The following is a 19,135-nucleotide window of genomic DNA, read 5'->3' on the forward strand; positions in this document are numbered from 1 at the left end:
GTTTGCAACTTCGGATCAATTAGCAAGAGCTGAACAAAACGCCATGTTGAGAAGACTCCCCACGGCCGCGCCCGGGCTCAGTAGGAAAGGGGATCATGATCAATTCCCAACATCTGCCATCAGGACAGGTGTGCAGAGCCAGCCCCAGGCCTCGCTCTAGCCAGGCTTACACTGAGGGTGAATGATTTGCTACACATGCAAGATAATAATCCCTACCTGCCTGGAAAAGGAAAAACGCTTTTGCCCAAGAGTGGAGATGCTTTTGGTTGAGTCTCAGGAGACATATAGGAGCCTGTTTAAAATGCCACTGCCCTTGGGGTGCCTGGGTGGCTCAGTGGGCTAAACGCTGCACTCTTGATTTCAGCTCAGGTCATGATCTCAGGGTTGTGGGATCGAGCCCCGCATGGGGCTCCCCACTGAGTGTGGAGCCTGCAAAGATTCTCTCTCTCCCTCTGTCCCTCTCCCCGCTTATGTGAGCTCCCCTCCCTCTCTCTCCATCTCTAAAAATAAAAGGAGATTAAAAAAAAAAAGAATGCCACTGCTATGTAATAAATAATGGAAAAAAAACAAACAAAAACAGAGGGGTGGTGGGTGTGGGGATGAGTAAAATAGGTGATGAGGAAAAAAAAAAAAGCCACAGAGGAGATAAGTCCTGGGCTCAGCAGGCAGCCAGCACTCCCTTCCTGCCCTTGGGACCCTGCAAAAGGACGTTTCCATTGCTGATTCAGTTTGCACACAAGAAAAAAATGGTGGATGTAGTGTCCATACTGTATGGTTCCTTTATGAAATAATAATACCAAAACAACCACACTCTAATAATAATAACTTATTGAACACCTACTATATGTCAGGGACTGTGCTTGGCTCTTTACACAAAGTGTGTCCAATTCTCTCAACATTGCTGCAAGCTAGGTTGTGTGTTCACACTTGGCAGATCAAGAAATGGACACTTTGAGAAGCTATGTGACTTGCCCAGTATCGTTCAGGTAGCAAAACAGTAGGATTTGAGACATTTCTGGCTGACACCAAAGCCTCTCTTCTTTGTACTAGATATATTTGGAATCAAAATAAAAGAAAACATGAGCTCTAGGAGTAAGAATTCCACATAGCTTTGGGATGGGAGCAGAAAAAATGGGATATTGTACCCAGATCTCTATAGTGTTTTTTCTATCCCTTCTTAAATTGTGCATCTACTTTTCTATCAAATTTAAAGCTCGCACATGGGTACCACTCAGATTCCTAGGTTTGGGTAAACAAATACTATGAAAATTTTATTTAAACTTCTGAGTGCTGTTTATTAGGACTTTCATTCTCTTTTATCTTTAACACAAAAGCATTAAGCCACCAATGAAAAAAATGGAAAAAATACAAATAAACATACAGAAAACAATAAATACTCCAAATTTCCTAATCCCCCCCAAAATAGACATTTTTAATATTTTAGGATACAGGAGTCCCTCTCTTATCTGGGGGGAGATATGTTCCATGACCCCCAGTAGACATCTGAAAACCACAGAAAGTACCAAACCCTATACAATCGAAGTTTTTCCTATACGTACATACTTATGATAAAGTTTAATTTATAAATTAGGCACCATCAGGATTCATAACAATAAATAATAATAAAATAGAACAATTATAACAATATATTGTAATGAGTTATGTGAATGTGGTCACTCTCAAAATATCTTATTGTTCGGTACTCACCCTTCTTACGATGACATCAGAAGATAAAGTGCCTGGGTGATTGAGATGAAGTGAGGTGAATGATTCAGGCATTGTGATGTAGCGTTACATGACTATGACATTCCGACTACAGAAGGAGGATCATCTGCTTCCAGACCAAGACTGACCACAGGTAACTGAAACTGTAGAAAGCAAAACCATGGATGGATGGGGGGGATGACTGTATACTCTTGCAGAATTTCTCCGTATGTACTTTGTTTACATAGGGAATTTGTACTGCAATACAATCTATTTTTATTATCCGCCTTTTCCTTCATGATACTTCATGTTTTTCATCTACTGCATTACTTTTTTTTGAGAAACAGTGAGAGTGAGCAGTGGGGAGGGACAGAGGGGGAGAGAGAGAGAGAGAGAGAGAGAGAGAGAGAGAGAATCTCTGGCAGACTCCCCACTGAGCTCAGAGCCCACTACAGGGCTCAGTCTCACCACCCTGAGATTATGACCTGAGCTGAAATCAAGAGTCGGATGCTTGACAGACTGAACTCCCCAGGCACCCCTAATCTATGACATCACTTTAACTTACTGATTAACAGTGCAGTGTGGATGTATTATACTTTATTTAGCCAGTAACTACCACTGGGCATTTAGATTCTTTTCAATTAAATGTTATCATCATAAGAAATATTATAACTAAACGTTCGCACATCTTCATGGTAGATAATATCCTTAGAATAAATTCCCAGAATTTGAGGGTCAAATATATGGATACTTTGAGGGTTTTGTTACCTAATCCAATTTGCCCTCCAGAAAAATTTATATCAACGTACCAATTCTATCAGCTTCTCTAGATCTTTGCCAATATCAGACATTTCAGTTTTAAATCTTTGTTTCTTAACTTTTGTGAACATAAAAACAGAGGGATGCACTTTGGAGGGGTCCCATGGGGCACCCCATGGGGCAGAGGCATTGACTGTGAAAATGGACATGTTGATTTATTTAAGTGGACATGTGTTAGCATCACTTGAAAAGAAGGCACCAATACACCAACCACATCATGAGATGACACTCTACCATGCAACAGCACTGCATAGACCCAGATATTACATATACTGAGGAGTGCTGCCTCCCTAGACAGAGAGCAAGAGACAGGACCTAAGCCATATTTGTCTCTGCAACCTGCCAGGGCCTCGTGCAGAGCCCTGCACACAGGTGATATCTCTGAATCTACTGTCTTCATTTCTGTCAATGATAAGATCATTGAAGGTTGAAACACCCAGCCTAAGGTTCCCCTAGAAAAACCAGAAAGGGTGATGACTTGGCTTAAGGGAGCAGGCATAGGGTTTGCATTTAGGAGTTCTGAGTTCACATCCTGGGTCCCCTGCTTTTTTGGGCAAATTCCTTAACATCTCTAAATCTACTTGCCTATTCTGGGGGAAAAAAAGGGGGGGATGACTACTGACTCCAGAAGGCTAGATTAGTTAATTAACGAGACAAGGAAAGTGAGGAAGCCTTGCAAATGGCAAGCATTGTACTCCTGTTTCTTGGACTCTCCTCTTAGCAAACACTGAGAGTTGCTTTATGGATGTCCCTCAACCACGGCAAAAACTCAAATGACAGATAGGAGGCTGAGGTTGATTGATAGGAAAGTCCTACTTACCGTTGTTGGAGAAAAGGAGGTATTTCTTGAGTGAGTCCCTGCTGTACCTCCAGCCTGGGTCTGTCATTTTTGTTGTGTAACACATCACCCTAAACTTACTGGCTTCAAATACCAGCCATGCATTTAGCTCAAAACTCAATGGGTCTGCACTTGGGCTGGGATCAGCTGGCTGGTTCTTCTAGGCCTCCTCTGGGCTCATCCACGTGGCTGCAGTCAGTGAGCAGTGAATGGCCTCACTCACATGTCTGGCAATTGGCTGCATATCAGCACGGGCAAAGACTGTAACTGGGCCATGGGTCTCATCTTCTAGCAGGCTATTTGGGGCTCATGCACATGATGGTAAGTGTGTATTTCCAAAAGTAGCAAGAGAGCAAATCACTATACCCAAGTTTGCTAATGCCTCTGTGGCCAAAGCCAGATATGTGGTCAATCCCAGGTTCAAAGGATGGAGAAACAGACCTTGCTTCTGGATGGGAGAAGCTCCAATGTCACATTGCATGGGGTGTACATAATGGGATGGGAAGAATCCATGGCCATAATTGCCCTCAGAGGCAAGTGCTTCTCCCATGGCTGTCTGCACCCTATGACCCAGTTGCTCACACAGAAAGTAAATCTCCTCCATGAATGTCAGGAAAGGCTTCCATAATTTTGCTAGCCTTCCCACAAATCAGTGCCACATGGTGCCATGATCTTCAGCCTAGAAGCCTGCGAGCAGGAGACAGAGACAAAAGAACATATGCTTAAATTATCTGATGAATGTCAGATACATTAAACTAATTTATGTAATAATGTAAGCACAGCGATGGGACGGTAATATGAGAGACATAAATTATACATTATTATTGTCAGTTCTAGCACTTATCTTAGCAGCGTGTCAAAATACATCCTGATACATTAGCATTTATAGAAAGGAACAAGCGCTTGTGCTCGAGGATCTGGCAGTGAGAAGCTGGGTGTCATTTGCGTGTATGCACCCAGCCATCATTGTCTTTCCCTGGAATGATAAGGTAATGAGAAGAGGGTGCCCAGTGTTCTTAGCTCCCCTAGAGAGCCTCGAGCTCGGATCCCCCCGGCATGCGTTTCAGGGTATGGTCAGAGTGGGAAGCCGTGACAGAGCATGGTCTTGGGATGAGACTGACAACTCTCCATCTTTAATCCAAATCATTTCACCTCCCCAAACCAAAGTTTTCACATCTGTGAAATGGGAATGATGAATCTATCTTCCAAAAGATTGCCATAAGGATAAAATGAGAGTACTTCGTTTTTCTTCTCACTGAGGCACCTCTTGGGTAGGTAGCAGCAATCAGAGATGTATCTGAAGCAATCTTAAACATTGGGGGAAAACCTCATTCTGGAGGAAAACCGTCCTGCTCATCTGAAGCACAGTTAATAACTGCCTGACCGTGGTTTTGTCTATTTTCATTCTAGCCACAAGATACTGTCCCATGTTCCCCGTTCCCTGTTGTATTGTGGCCAAACTATAATTCTCATGTCCAGAGTATAACGCCAGAGTGTAATACTGATAGCAACCTCCTAGGGCTGGCAAGTCCTTCAGGGAACCGTGGGTTAACCTTGACACCACCAGGGCCTGGTCTCTGAGGCTGATAAGACTCAGGGTCTGAGAGACTCAGAAATGTCCAGATGTTAAAGGAACTAGTAAGTAGGACAACTCCTACGGGGAAACATGGCCCTGGGGAGGGGAATCCAGCATAAAACATTGCCCTGGGGTGGGCAACCATCCTCAGGAGGGATGACCCAAGAACGAGAGCCCATCCCAAGGGAGTCAAGGGTAGGCCCCCAGCTAAGCCAAAGCTAAGCTCTGAGCATAGAAAACCCCAGGGGAGGGGACCTGAGAGGAGGAGCAGAGAGAAGCTTAGTAGAGAGCCCCAGGAGGAGCACCATGTACAGCCCCCAGAAGTTTATCACATCGAGCAAGCAGAGGCGAACCAAAGCCATTGCAATCCTGCCTGCCCAGTGTATCCTCTGGTCTGGATGCAGAGGCAGGCTGCATCTACAAGGGGGACACAAGAACAGTTGAGTCCAGAAGAGGGAAGTTGGAGGAGCAGAATCTAGAGGGGGGGAGAGCAAGGGCCCTGAGACTGGAAACCGTACGCCTGAAATCTATTTCCTTTCCCTTCTCCTTTCTTAGGAGCCCCACTGCCTGGGCCCATTATTCTTCCCATGGTTCAAACTCAGGCAAGTCCAAGTTCCCGTCTCTGCTTCTCCATTCTGAACAGCAGCTAAAAGGCCTGGCCACTTAGTCCATTCCCCTTCTGGATCAGCTGCCTCCCCAGGGCCAGGACTAGGGCAAGGCCAGCAGGGAGCCTGGCACACAACATATAAGGAGGTGCTCTCTCTCAGGAATATGCAGGGACAGGCCCAGCACCTGGGGGGGGCAGTGCTTTCCTCAGTGTTACACCTGCTTTCTTCCCTTGCCTCCCCACACTCCTGGCCCTGAACCTCCATCATTCCCTGCCCCAAGGCCTCTGTGAGGAGTTCTGGGGTGGCAGCAATGAGCAGACCTGGGCGCAATCTTCAGGGCCACAGTACGCTCCGCCCTAACAGGCCACCCTGGGAAAAGAAGAGCCACTCAGATCCCTACCTGGACAGGAATACCTTTTCTTGGTCCCTTGCGGTCCCTAGGGTACTAAGCAGAGATATTTATGCATAAATCCAGCCCTGCTCCTCCCTCTGCCCAGGAGGCCTCCATGGTAACCCCATCACCCATGGATTCACAGCCAACCTCCATAACTTGGTGTTGAAGGTCACTGTTTGTTCTAGCTTTTAGCACCCTCTCCTGTGACTATTTACAGTATGACTGAACTGGATGGTGAGCATCTCCAGGGCAAATATTACCTCCCTCCCCAGTGCCTGGCACATAGATATCCGATGAGTTACTGAGCACCTATTCTGTGCAGATACTATGCCACGTGCTGGGTATACTACAGAAATCGCCATGGACCAAGGCCCTGCTTTCATGGAGCTTACACCCTGGTTCGGAGTTACAAACAAAATACAAACTACATATATAAGACATCACATGATAAATGTGCTAAGAACACAGCGCCTGGCAAAGAGACAGTGAGACAGAGGGAGGGACGCTGTTCAAAATAGAATGCTCTTATTGGTAGAAGAGGGACTTTCTTTTGTCGGATGTATTCTGCTCGGTGCAGCCGGGCCAACACGTGACTTTCAACTACCACACGGGGCCAAGGATGACCCCTGTCCCTATTTTTGGAAATAAAGTTTTTTTTTTAAAGATTTTATTTATTCATTTGAGACACAGAGATACAGAGAGAGAAAGCATGAGCAGGGAGAGAGACAGAGGGAGAAGCAGTCTCCTCCCTGAGCCAGGAGCCCGATGCGGGGCTCGATCCCATGACCCCGGGATCATGACCTGAGCCGAAGGCAGAACTTAACCATCTGAGCCACCCAGGCGCCCCTTGTAAATAAAGTTTTATTGGAACACAGCAACTCCTATTTGTTTGTCTACTGTCAATGACTGTTTTCATACTACAATGGGCAAGTTGAGCATTGTGACATAGACTATGTGTCTTTTAGAGAAAAAGTTTGCAGACATCTGAATTAGAGAATCACGCCATGTAACGCGTAGGCAATCATTGCCATGTGAACAGACCCTAAATGCTATGGTAAAGACTCTCTCCGTGTCGTTCCCTTCCTCGGCAATAAGGATAGGGCTTTCTTCCGCTCAGTCTTCCTAGGCACCGTGTTGGTAAATGATCACAGACCCCTCACTTCCTGAGGGGGCAAGAAGGTGGAGGTGCCGATAAAGCAGGCTTCAGCTCGTAGGGATACCAATCCTCTTTTCATCTGATCTACAACCCCCCTGACACCCAACCAGCAATAGCATTTTCCCCATCTCCCTGCAAAGCCAAGCAACTTTGCCCACCCATTTGCCATTCGACAAAGTCTTTTAAACAGATGACTTTTAATAAGTTAATCCATTCATTGTCTGGAGCTCTGAAAACTGACATAAAAGCACAATGACGCCTAATTAAACTTGTTCTGTGAAAACTAATTTGTCAAACCCAGAAGCACAGTTCATAGATAAATGCTAATATTTGAAAGTCAAATTAAAGTTGAAAAGGTTTGTAATAACAGTTAATTAACTCTTGTTTTGTTTTCCTTCACTGCAAACTGGAACCAACTGCATTGCAGGCGCCTCTTTAACATTTTGGACCACAAAGATAAAATTCAAAGCTTTGAGATACGCCTTTGATGTTGGTATTCTCTGCAGATTCGATATTATTTTAAGTCTCTTTGTTTAAAAATTCATTTTTATTATCCCTGCATGAAATGCATGGCAATTCCCCAAATAACGAGCCATCAGTGCAATTAACATCGTCGATCGACACCAGCGTCCTGATAATTAATACAGACGCGCTGCCTCCCCAGCGAGAACTGTGAGGGCTTGATTTTTCAGAGCAACTGTTCATTTACAGACTCAGCTTCAACCTAATGAAAATGGATTGTGAAACTTTAATGAACAAGACTTTGCTGTCATAATAATAAAGACTTTGAAACAACGCGGAGGCCTCCATAGCAAGCGTCTGGCGCTGTGCTTGTTGCTACGGTACATCAAACCAATTAAGCCGTATGATGAATATTTACACCGAGGTTTTTTTCAACTCTATGACATAAGATAAACTCGTAAAAGTGAGCATTAATTCTGCATCAACAGTTTCTGACATTGCATCGCAGCAAAGACGCATCCGCCCAGCCAAAAGGCTGTGTCTGCCCACCTCTGTTTTGTCTTAATAAATGTCAACAAAGGATTAGAACGTTCTGAAAATCCAATTTGCATGCACAGGTTGTGAGTACAAGTGCAAAGAAAATATCTTCCCTGAGGTGGATGTATGCATGTGGATGTGTGTGCATGCATGTGTGTGTTTTGCTTGTGGGTATGGTAGTACCCAGGTGGGTCTGTTCTGTATGTTTGCATCTCTGTGCCTGGGGGAGTGTATGTCTGCCTTATGCACATGGATCTGGGGTGAGGGGAGAGTAGGTGTTACCGTGCATAAACTCATTTCTCTGTGCATATATCGTATCTGTATACACATTTATATCTTTGAGAATATACACGGGGGAATGATTTGGTGGGTTTGTTTGGGTTTGTAGGACCATTCTTGTATCCATTCAACGATTTTTATTAAGCATCTATTACACTAGACAATGTGAAATTACAATGGTCATAAAATTTGCAAAAGCATCTCTACTCAGGGAACTATGGTCTGGTGGGGGACTCTCTATACATCAACCAATATCCAATCACAGTAAAGCATGTTAAGTGCTAAGATGAGAAAAGGAAAAAGTATTTGGGGTGTGTATAGCAGAGGCACAGAACATAAATTAAGGGAAATTTGGAAAGACTTTTCAGAAGAAGTGGAACTTAAACTGGACTTAAAGATAAGGAGGAGTTAGCCAGGCAAAGAAAGGGAGCCAGAGGAAGAAGCTACATCTGGGTGCCTTTGTGTGCATCTATGAGCTGTGCCTGCGGCAGTTGGATTTTGTCTGGGGTCTGTGTGCATGTGCCTGTGTGTGTGCTTTGAGAAATAGATCCATGCATGTACTTCTGTATGCCCAGGTCTCAGTGTCTGAGAATCACAGGACTCCATAGCAGGAAATATCTCAAAACCAGACACCACCACTCTGGATTGTAAATGAGGCAGCCAGAGAGCCAAGGGCCATGACCTTGGAAGGTTCAGGGCAGCAACTCTGGATTTAAAGAACTGTTACCCCATGTCTACTCTAACCCAAGTTTGCAAGTCAAGCTTTCACACACCCATGATTGCCTGAGGTTTGGATTTACAGATGCATAGAACTTCCCAGAGGCTAATGGAAGATGGATTCACCCTCTGATTTTGAGCACAAGCTCAGGAGCTTAGGAATTTTCAGGTCAGGGATTTCCAAACAACCTTATCCTAGAGTAAGAGTATCAGCCATAGATAAGTCAACCAAAGGACAGTAACTCCGGAAGCTAGCTGTATTTCGGCCATACATAATTGTGCACAGAAGCACAACTCCTGACACTAGGTACGGTTAAAATAAAAAGTCAAGAAGTTAGCATTGCTACACAGCTGCCTCTGTGCCTCTCAGACAAGCTGCATCAGGGCGGTGGAAGATTCTACAGTTTGTTTTGGAGTTGGACAATAGGTCATAACTTACACTACGTGTGTCCAGAGCACATCCAGTTACAAGGAAGAAAGCAATCAAGATGGGAACCAGCCAAAAGAGCTGTCACAAACCCATGTCCTTTATCCATGGGGAACTCTCTGGCATTCAGAAACTCATTTTACTCACAAAATTCTTGGATGTTCTTTTCCCAAGCTACAGAAGAGGAAAGGCAGTCAACTAAAATTGTAGAGAAAGCTACTATTCACAGATGCATCAACAGGAATGATGAGGTAGAAGTTTGTTCTGGTTCTGTTCATCATGGAGGCAAACAGTCCTACCTATCTTCCCAGGGGATGTCTGAGCACTGGTTGCTGTTCATAAAATGATGACCCTGCATCCGTAAGACAAGGTTAAATGCATGTGTGAAGAAAGGTATAAAGATCTGTAGCTAAATAATTTTTTCAAAGATTTGAATATTTAAAGGGTTAGCCCTTGGCTATCCAGAAAGTTCAACTATCCAGGTTCAGGTTCACTAGCATACACTGAGCGCCACTAGGCATTGGGCTAGATATTTCCACCAGTTGATCTCATAGAGTCCTTATCAAAATCCTAAGAACAGAATTTACTGTCTGCATTTTAGAGATGAGGAAATTGAAGCAGAGAGAAGTTGGGTTGTGAAGGGCAGGGACTCTTCTTTTGGTTCTCCCTCTTTCTACTTCTAAATACTTCTTATGGAACAACAAATTGCCCCAGGGTTCCAGAGGCAAAAGACCTCTTGTCTTAACAGCAGATGCTTGCAAAGTCCCCACCCATCAATCAGCAGGCAATGTCACCACTATTTGGAAGGCCCTCTTCCCTTTGCATTACCCACATCTTTTGTCAGCATCATAGTCCCAGCTTGGCCTCCCTTTGAGAAGCAGCAGAAATCGGGACTTCTTGAAGAAAGATATTCGTTTACTTGGAATGAAGCATCAGAGGATGCAGACCCCCTCAACACACCAAAAGGGCTTGGGGAAAGGAAAGTGACATTTCTGCCTTCCCCCTGTGTCTTCTCTTTCAGTCTGCACCACCTCTTTGTCAACATGTGCATCTATAATGTGCATATTACAGAATTCACCTAGGGCGCCTGGGTGGCTCAGATGATTAAGCATCTTCCTTCGGCTCAGGTCATGATCCCAGGGTCCTGGGATCGAGTCCCGCATCGGGCTCCCTGCTCCTTGGGAGCCTGCTTCTCCCTCTGCTTCTCCCTCTGCCTCTCTCTCTGTCTCTCATGAATAAATAAATAAAATCTTTAAAAAAAAAAAAGAAAAAAAAAAAAAAAGAATTCACCTATGCTGTGCCAGGCTCCACACAAGCATTATATCTGCTCTCCTTAATGCAGCAAGTGGGTAATGGGACCCCAAAAAATCTGAGATGCAGAGAGGTTTAGAAAGTTGCCCAAAGTTATAAAACCTGAGGGGTAGTGTTGGGATTTGAATGTAGGATGTCTGACTCAAAGCCCAGTATTCTTTCCCTTGTTATGCTTCCTCTGAGAGTAAGTTCCTGGGCCCAAAGGGGTTAGCACATCTGCAAAGGTCCTTCCAGTTTGGGGCTCATGATACAGAAAAAAGGGTTGATTGTCTTTTATCAGGGCTACATGGGCAATTCAGCTCCCTGAGACTGGAGTCTCCTCAGTCTTCTAGAGTGTGGGGAGAAGACCTAGTGCTGTGCCTCCTGAAGGGAAAAGGGCCTCATCAGCCAGTCTGGAGACTTAGGACAGAGATTCCCGGAGATCTATGGACCTCAAACATCATCTTGTCCAACCTCTTTGCAACATCCCAGGGCCTGTATTAAAAAACTATCAGTGTTTGGGGGGCTGTCCCTAGCTCAGTCAGTGGAACGTGCGACTCTTGATCTCAGGGTTGTAAGTTTGAGCCCCGTGTTGGTTGTAGAGATTACTTAAAATAAAATCTTAAAACAAACAAAAAACTATCAGTGTCTGCAAATTTATCCCAGTGAGGTTCATATTATCTTTATAGAGAGTTACTATTCTACAGAACTAAACTAGAGCTAAAATCTCTCTCTAGAGTTTTCACCCACTTATCCAACACTGAGTCCTTCCTCCATGGGACCCCTTTTCTATTCAGAGAATGAAAGCAGTAAGGACATGTGCCCCTTTCCAGGATGCATACCTGGAGTCTACTGGTGGTTTCCATTCTCCTCAACTGAGCTTCAGTGGGTCTCAGACTAGCACACCACCAGACAGTCAGACTGGTGCTGAGCTTTTGGATGATCTGAGTGGTCCTCTCTGCAGCCAGGCTGAAGGAAGGGTGTGTGCTCTGGTCAAGCTCCAGCCTCTATAGCCTCTGCTTCTCAGACCCTCCGAGAAAATCCCATCCCACAAGGCCTCTCCATCCTCAACATGGGGGCCCTTGTGAATCATCACCCCTAGGAACCTAAACATATGTTGAGTGCTTACCGAAATACCTGGGTAGAAGTGCCCACTGAGTATATGGTACTGTTATTACTATTATCGATGTTGTTACCTGGCAATACTATCCCAGGGTAATTAGCAGGGGCAGGAACTAAGGCTCACAAAAACACTACACTGCCTTTAATGAACATAAATTGTGCTAAGGAAATCTGGGTTCTAATTACTGTTCTACCATTAAAGATGAGGAGGAGGAGGAGGAAGAGAAAGATTTTGATAATAAGGGCCACAAGAGCAAGCACCATTTCCATCATGCTTATGGAATAAACCCTGTGAGGGTTTATTTACCCCCACTTTACAGATGAGGAAACTGAGGTTTTAAGAGGTCAAGCACCTTGCCAAGGTCCCATAACTGGTAAGCAATGGGATTAGAATGTCTGTAGTCCAAGAGTCCTTGAGCCCCTGCTATTAACCACTATGTGATATTTCCTGTCTCTAACTTGCTGTGTGAGTTTGGGCAAGACACTTCCCCTCCCTGGGCCTCAATTCCCCATGGCCCTGGGTTTTCATAGCTCCAGTAAGCCAAAGAATTGACTTGAGGAAGGCAGTGGAGGTTTCTGGGGAAGCCGAATCTCCCCCACTGGGCTTGCCAAGCTCCACCTTCCTGCATATGAATTCCCTCCTGGCTGCCAGGGCGGCTCTCAGGCTCATCTGAACATGCAAATCAGAATTAATTATTCAAGACTGGGTCTACTTTGCATACCAATTCTATTTTCTTCTGTGTGGGAAGGTTCTCACCCCTTTTAACAGTTTAGAATAATGTGCATCAGACCTCAAAAATGAAAACAAAAGTTAAAAAAAAAAAAAAACTGGAGGAAGAAGGGATAAATTGGTTTCTTTTGCTGGTTGTTCTCCCTGGCTAGGGCTGGGCTGGGCTGGGCTGGGCTGGAAACCAGAAGGGCAGAGGCCCCTGCAGGCTGGGATGCTCTCTGTCATTAATGGTAGACAAAGAGTTGGTGAATTTCCAGATCATGTCTATCTTTGAGAATCTGATGAAAACTATGGAGTCACTCTTCCAAAAAAAAAAAAGCAAATCGACAAAATGTGGCATACAACCATGGAGTGTTCCCTGAGAATGCTCAGCCCTGAACCCCTAGTTAGGAAGACAGGAATGGCTCAAATCAGAAATATCATGGAGATGAAGGCCCATGGGGTTCCTGGGCATGCAGGTGTGTCAGTGAGAGTTAAGGAAGATGTCAGAGACAGTGGCCCCCAACCTAGTCCAACATAGTTTACCTGACATTCTTAAAGACCCGCGTGTCTTTCACTGAGACCAAGGTGAACGAGGCCCATGTCCAGGCACCAGAGGCTTGATTGGCTCACATGAGAGTATGTACTTAAAGGAAGATATCTTCCACCACATTTCTGCAGAAGATGTAAAAATAGTATTTATAAATTATACTATTTTCTATGATCATAACTATAAAAATCACCACACAGAAACAAAAGTGAGAAGAAAATAAGTGAAATTTTCATGGAAGTTATTGTTGAGTATAACAATAGGTAATATTTTTCTTTTTGCTGATTTTCTATTTTTTTTCTATAATGGAAAGTTTTGCCTTATGAGGGAAAACACATCAAGTTTACACTAAAAATTACAAAGGGAGACCAATAGGTGGCCCATGATCAGTCTCTGCAAACAGGGACAAATGGACGGTACCACGATATTAACAAATGAATAATAAAAGTTGGGTTAACATGCAGGAAAGACTGTGGTGGCCTGAATACAGGCAGAGAAAAGAAGTCCGACCAGAGGAGAAACAGAAAAATGAACTGAAAGCTCACAGAAAAGCAGAGAACAGAGCCTACCTTGCCATTCCTCCCCTGAAAGAGAGAGAGAGAGAGAGAAAATCCCACCCTGGCTCCTGACTCCCTCAGGGGACCCTGTTGAGTTCTGTAACATAGCTTTAATCTTTCCACTCAATCCTCTTCTTGCCTAGGCTGCCTTGAGTGGGCCTGGTCTCACGCAACCAAACAGTACCTAAGGCAGCGTGAAGTCAAACAGAACAAGTGTGTCTACTCTACAACTGAGTGTCTGTGACATCTGAGTGAGTGTGGGTGACATCTGAGAAATTATGTGTAACATCTGCATGGGTGTGTTTGTGTAACAGGCTGAGTGTGTGTAACAGCCAAGCGTTTGTGACATCTTGAAAGTGTGTGTGTGTGAGATCAAAGTAAGTGTATGTAGCACCTGAATAAGTATGCATAGTTAGCTGGAGTCAATAAATGTTTAAATCTGTGACCTGTCAGTTGTAATTTCTATCAATTTCCCCTCCACAATCTGGGCTTATACTCAGCCCGAGAGTCTCATCTTTGCAAATCTCACCTGGGGCCAGGGCAGACTTTCTCTAGATGCTTTTCTGCTCAGGTCCACAGGCCTGCGGAGAGAAAAGCAGCCAGTCAGGTTCACCCCCTCCCTGTTCTTCAGGCAATGTCAGCTGATTCTCTACAACCCCTTTGGACAGCTGAAGCCCAGGGCCAAGGGGCAGGTCCCCCTTGATCTTAGCAAAAGGGCAGGATCTCATTCGATGCTCAAAACAAACTTTGGGTGTCATTGGGACAGAGATAACAACTCCTACATCACAGGTAAGTAAATCTGAGGTCCACAGTGATGAAAACACTATTCAAGTGACACGGGTTGGGAGCAGTCAAGATATGAACTCAGTTCTCCTGACTCAAGAAGAGCCTGTGTCCTTCCCAGAATGTCACACCCCTCCCAGCTAGACTCTGCAGATGTCATAATTGGTTTATCTCAGCCATATTCACTTCCCGTCTCCCATCAAAATCCCCCTGATGGGCATCCATTGCAACACAGAGCCTGTGGTCACAGGAGTGACTTCAGATCTCACTTGCCAGTGGCCTTGAGCCCACTGGGGTAGGGAATTGACAAAGGAAGAAAGGGCATTGAGCGTAACGTACAAACCTACACCTGAGCGGTGCCGGGAGGGCAGATTCCTTCTGCTGGTTTCTTGGGTTTGATCATATTTGGAGAACTGATGACATAGAATTGCTACATCACGAAGCCCTGTGAAAAGTGTTTCATCAAGGCTGAAGCAGAATCCAGAAAGCCCAGGACATTCAGTCTGGTTGGACACTTCCTGTATGTTTCTAAAGCTCTACTGGGAAAGATTCTAGAGGCATCCAAAGGGTGCTAGGAAGGCATCTCATTTGGCCAAGGCCTAGAAGAAGATTGTATTATTTCACCAGGGGCTGAGGCTACTGGGGTGTGTGGCACGGGGGCGGGGCGGGGGCTGATCTTGTTTCATGCTGCTTCCTTCCCTGTTGGTCCAATGAGACCTGCCCAGCCCCTGGGGCTATCTGCAGTGACCAGTGGAATTGTGTGGTTAACTCCTATTCCATTCCTCAAACTATGTCTGCCTTTCCAAGAACTGAATTCCTTCAACTGAGCTTAAAATTCCAATGGCATGTGCCACCTGGAGGGAAACCTCCGGTTCCAACACCATCCCCACCTAGGGATCATTCAGAACAAACAGTATCTCTCCTTGACACCTCACCCTGACTAAATCCATCAGAGCCCTTCTCGAGAGCAGGATTTTATGGGAAGCACAAGGGGAGCACAGAGGGACCCGGCTAAGGTGCAGGAGAGGTGGAGAACATGAAAATATGAAGATGGCAAGCTGCAAGTCCAGCAAACTATACTACCACGGCAATTTGCAGAAGGCCTATCCACATAAACCCCAAGTGGAGGTCCTCGTGTCTGAGCACTGACAAAATGATTTCCACATGTTGCACACAGTTGGGAGCACTTCATACCCATGAACTCTCTTAATCTCTTTTCCCTGCAGTTTGCGGGCTCACGAGTTTGCACCAATAAAGTAATTCATGGGCTGAAAGATTCACAGAATTGTTAAGACAGACAGGCGTGATAGTGACTCATTAAAAAGGAAGATAATGGCCCAGGGGTGTCCCTGACACTAGTTTTGAAAACATTTTTCTGCCCATATTCTCCATAAACTATCTTCAGTGGATCAATTTTTATCCTGGCTGTCTTTTCGCTACTTGGCTAGGAAACCATCCCATGAAAAATGGTAGATTTCTATTAGAAATAGAAGGCGAAATCATAAGCACCAACTATTAATGAGGTGATTTAAAAATATATATATTCAATCAAGAGTAATTGGGGCTGAGCATAGTAAGTCATGGAAAATTATAAGCTCTGCCCACTCTAGGGCATGACTGACTATTAAAATCTTTTTCACACCATTGCCTACAAAAAGCAGCTGGGCATCATGCCACCAGGGAGGTGGCAGCAGAACGGCCTCATTCCCTAAACAGGCTTGCAAAAAAGAGGACAATCGGTTGGATTGCTGAATCAAACTTAACCCCTTTTATGCCACGTCGAGTGGATTTTTGACAAAGAGCAGTCAAGAGTTAACGCTTCAAGAGCCAGTGGGGAATGGCTTTTCGTGTGAGAAACATGTGTTGAATGCATTTATTGAATGCCTGCTATGCCCTTTTGCATCCTGGTAATCCCATTTCCTTGAATTGTCAAAACAAATGTACTCGTCCCATTTTCTTCACCTTTGTTCATAAAGGCAGAAACGGGAGTTCGGAGAAGACAGGGTGGTACCCAAGATCCCAGGGGCAATCTGTAGCAGAGCTGCAGTTGTGTATTTTGATTCTATCCCCAAAGCTCATCTGGGTATCCTTCCTGTATTGGCCTATACAAACAACACGGGGAATTAGAGTCTTTATAGGAAGGAACTATTTGCACAATCTTCGAACATACTTCTCACCACCCAGGACCATGAGTAGTAGGGATCCCAGAATCCCTGAAGGTCCAAGTTCTCTTCACTAGCCCTTGTCTTCCTGTCACTCCTTCCTTTTGTTCCACTCCCATCTTACAGGTTAAGACCCAGGGACCTGGCTGACTTAGATGTGGGCTGATCTTAGTGTGGATCTTTTCTTTCTTACTAATAAATCCATAAGATGAGGCTCCTTCATTGTGTTGTACTCCATATTCAAAAAAAGAAAGCAGAAGGAAAATAAAACTTCTATTTCAATGAAGCGTTGAATTAGCTATGATCTGTTTTGTCAAGGTTAGAGGCCATGCTGTATGATGGAAAGAACTCTAAACCAAGAATTCATTAACAAGGATTCCAGCCTCAAGTTCACTATTACAGGTGTAACCATGGGACATTTATTTAACCTCTCTGAGTATCAATTTCTTCAACTTCAGGTGGAACTAATGATACTTCCCTACTTCACAAGAGGGTTGTGAAGCTCAAGTAATATAATGAGTATGAAAGTATCTGGAACATTTAGATGTGTCTTGTGCTTGTGACTTGACCCAATGGAATTCCAACCTTTGATACATGTAATTGAAGCATTACCAGGATCATAAATGGAATAGCATGAAAAGAGCAAAGGCTTTGGGATCAGATTGGTGCTGGTTCAAACGTCGCATCTACCACTTGCTAGTTGAATGCCCTTGAACAAATTAATTATGCCAACAGAGTCTCAGTTTTGAAAAACTAAGCAATTTAAAAGAGCAATACTTGTCTCACTGAGTTGTAGAAAGGACTACAATGGTGTGCCAATAAATGTTTACCAGCCTTCTGAATGAAAAAAGCCCTGGTTTATAGGGTTTGCTGGCTCCCGTGGTCAAAACTCTCAACCCAGCCACTTCAAGTTGCCAATATGGCGTCACTAGAGGCCGAATGTGCGCACTTGGCTCTTGCAAGCCAGCCTGAGCCAGTGCCAGCCCACCTCTCATATTAGATGAGTTAATGAATGTGAAGACTCAGGACAGCTTTCCCATTTACCAGGAAATCAACAAATGTACATGGAATTTATCTTGCTTGGGCCCTGTCCTCCAATCCCAGAATCCGAGGCAGACACCAAGGCAAGCTGTGGAGGGGAAATCTATAAGCAGATTCACTCCTGGAGGAAAGGAAATGGAGGTGATAACTGGAGGGAAGGAACATCCTGGTGCGGAGGTGAGAACCAGATACAGAGGAAGCTATCCAGCAGGAGAAGGAGGACTCTTTCCTCCAAGCCCCGGATACGGTGAAGGATTGGAATTCAAACCTGGCCCAGCCTTGGTATTATCCAGACCCTCTTCATTCCACCATCACCTAGGTAACTGGGGCAGTGTGGGATTAGCTGCCTGGCAACAATGCCCACCTCTCTACTCCTGCACACACCCACAGGCCCTCACCTCTAATGATGTCCCCTCCCCACAGCCCACTGCCTGTCCCAGCAACCCAACTCTCTACTGCCACTCCCGGCCCCGGGCTAAGCCAAGCCCAGGGCCCACTTAACCAGAATACATCAGCCCAGAAATCCAGAAATCCAGAAGTCTGCTTGTTCTCCTAGCAAAAAAAGCACCAGAGACCAAGAGCCCAGCTCAAGAGCCAGGGGCCTTGGAGTCCTGTCTCAGCTGCCAGAGGACCAGCTGTTGTGGGACCCTGGACAGGTTGCTTGACTTCTCTGAGTTTTTGTGTCTTCATCCCCCAAATGGAGGGTTCCCTCTCATCCGTACAATTGGGATTTTCTTTCATCTGTGAAATGAGGGATGATAACGCTTGCTAGGCCAAAACACACAGTTATCCTCGGTCCGTGTGCGAAGAGCCCCCTGACACACAGCAGGTGCAGGGGGAGATGAGATGATTATTAGCATTGCCAGCAATGCTGGCATCATAGGCTTCCAGCCCCTCCAGAGGCCCCCGACGCTAGGCTGAGGCCTGGGCACCAGGAAACCAAGGGACAAGTGAAGCCAAAGCTCTCCCCGGACAAAGCAGGTGACATGTTCCAACGGATTCTGAAGAGGGTTTGTGTTCCTGCCCTTCACCAGTGTAGAGCCATTTGTACAGGCCACCCGGAAACCTCGGCCCAATAGCTGCGTCTCTCCGAGAGGAAAATTGGCAGCCCTGGGAAGTGAGCTGCTCCCAGGTTGGACGTGATTAGGGACCAATTTGGGCCTGTTAGCCGAGCCTCCAGTATCATCTCGGCCAATTACTGGCCCAGCCTGGCCTGCAGCTGGCTGCTCCTTCCAAGCTGGACACTTTTATTTCCAGCAGAGTTCTCCCCGTGCCTCAGGCAAGAGACCAGGGTGCCTGGAGCCCATTAAAAAGATGGAGAGAGAAAGAACTCACTCAGTAAGGTAACAGTGTGGGTGGGGCTTGAGCTGGAGCTTTAATTAAAAAAAAAAAAAATCTCAATAA

This window comes from Callorhinus ursinus, unplaced genomic scaffold (assembly GCF_003265705.2).
Source record: "Callorhinus ursinus isolate GAN/ISIS: 27379988/994484 unplaced genomic scaffold, GSC_fseal_2.0 scaffold49, whole genome shotgun sequence".
Taxonomy (NCBI): domain Eukaryota; kingdom Metazoa; phylum Chordata; class Mammalia; order Carnivora; family Otariidae; genus Callorhinus; species Callorhinus ursinus.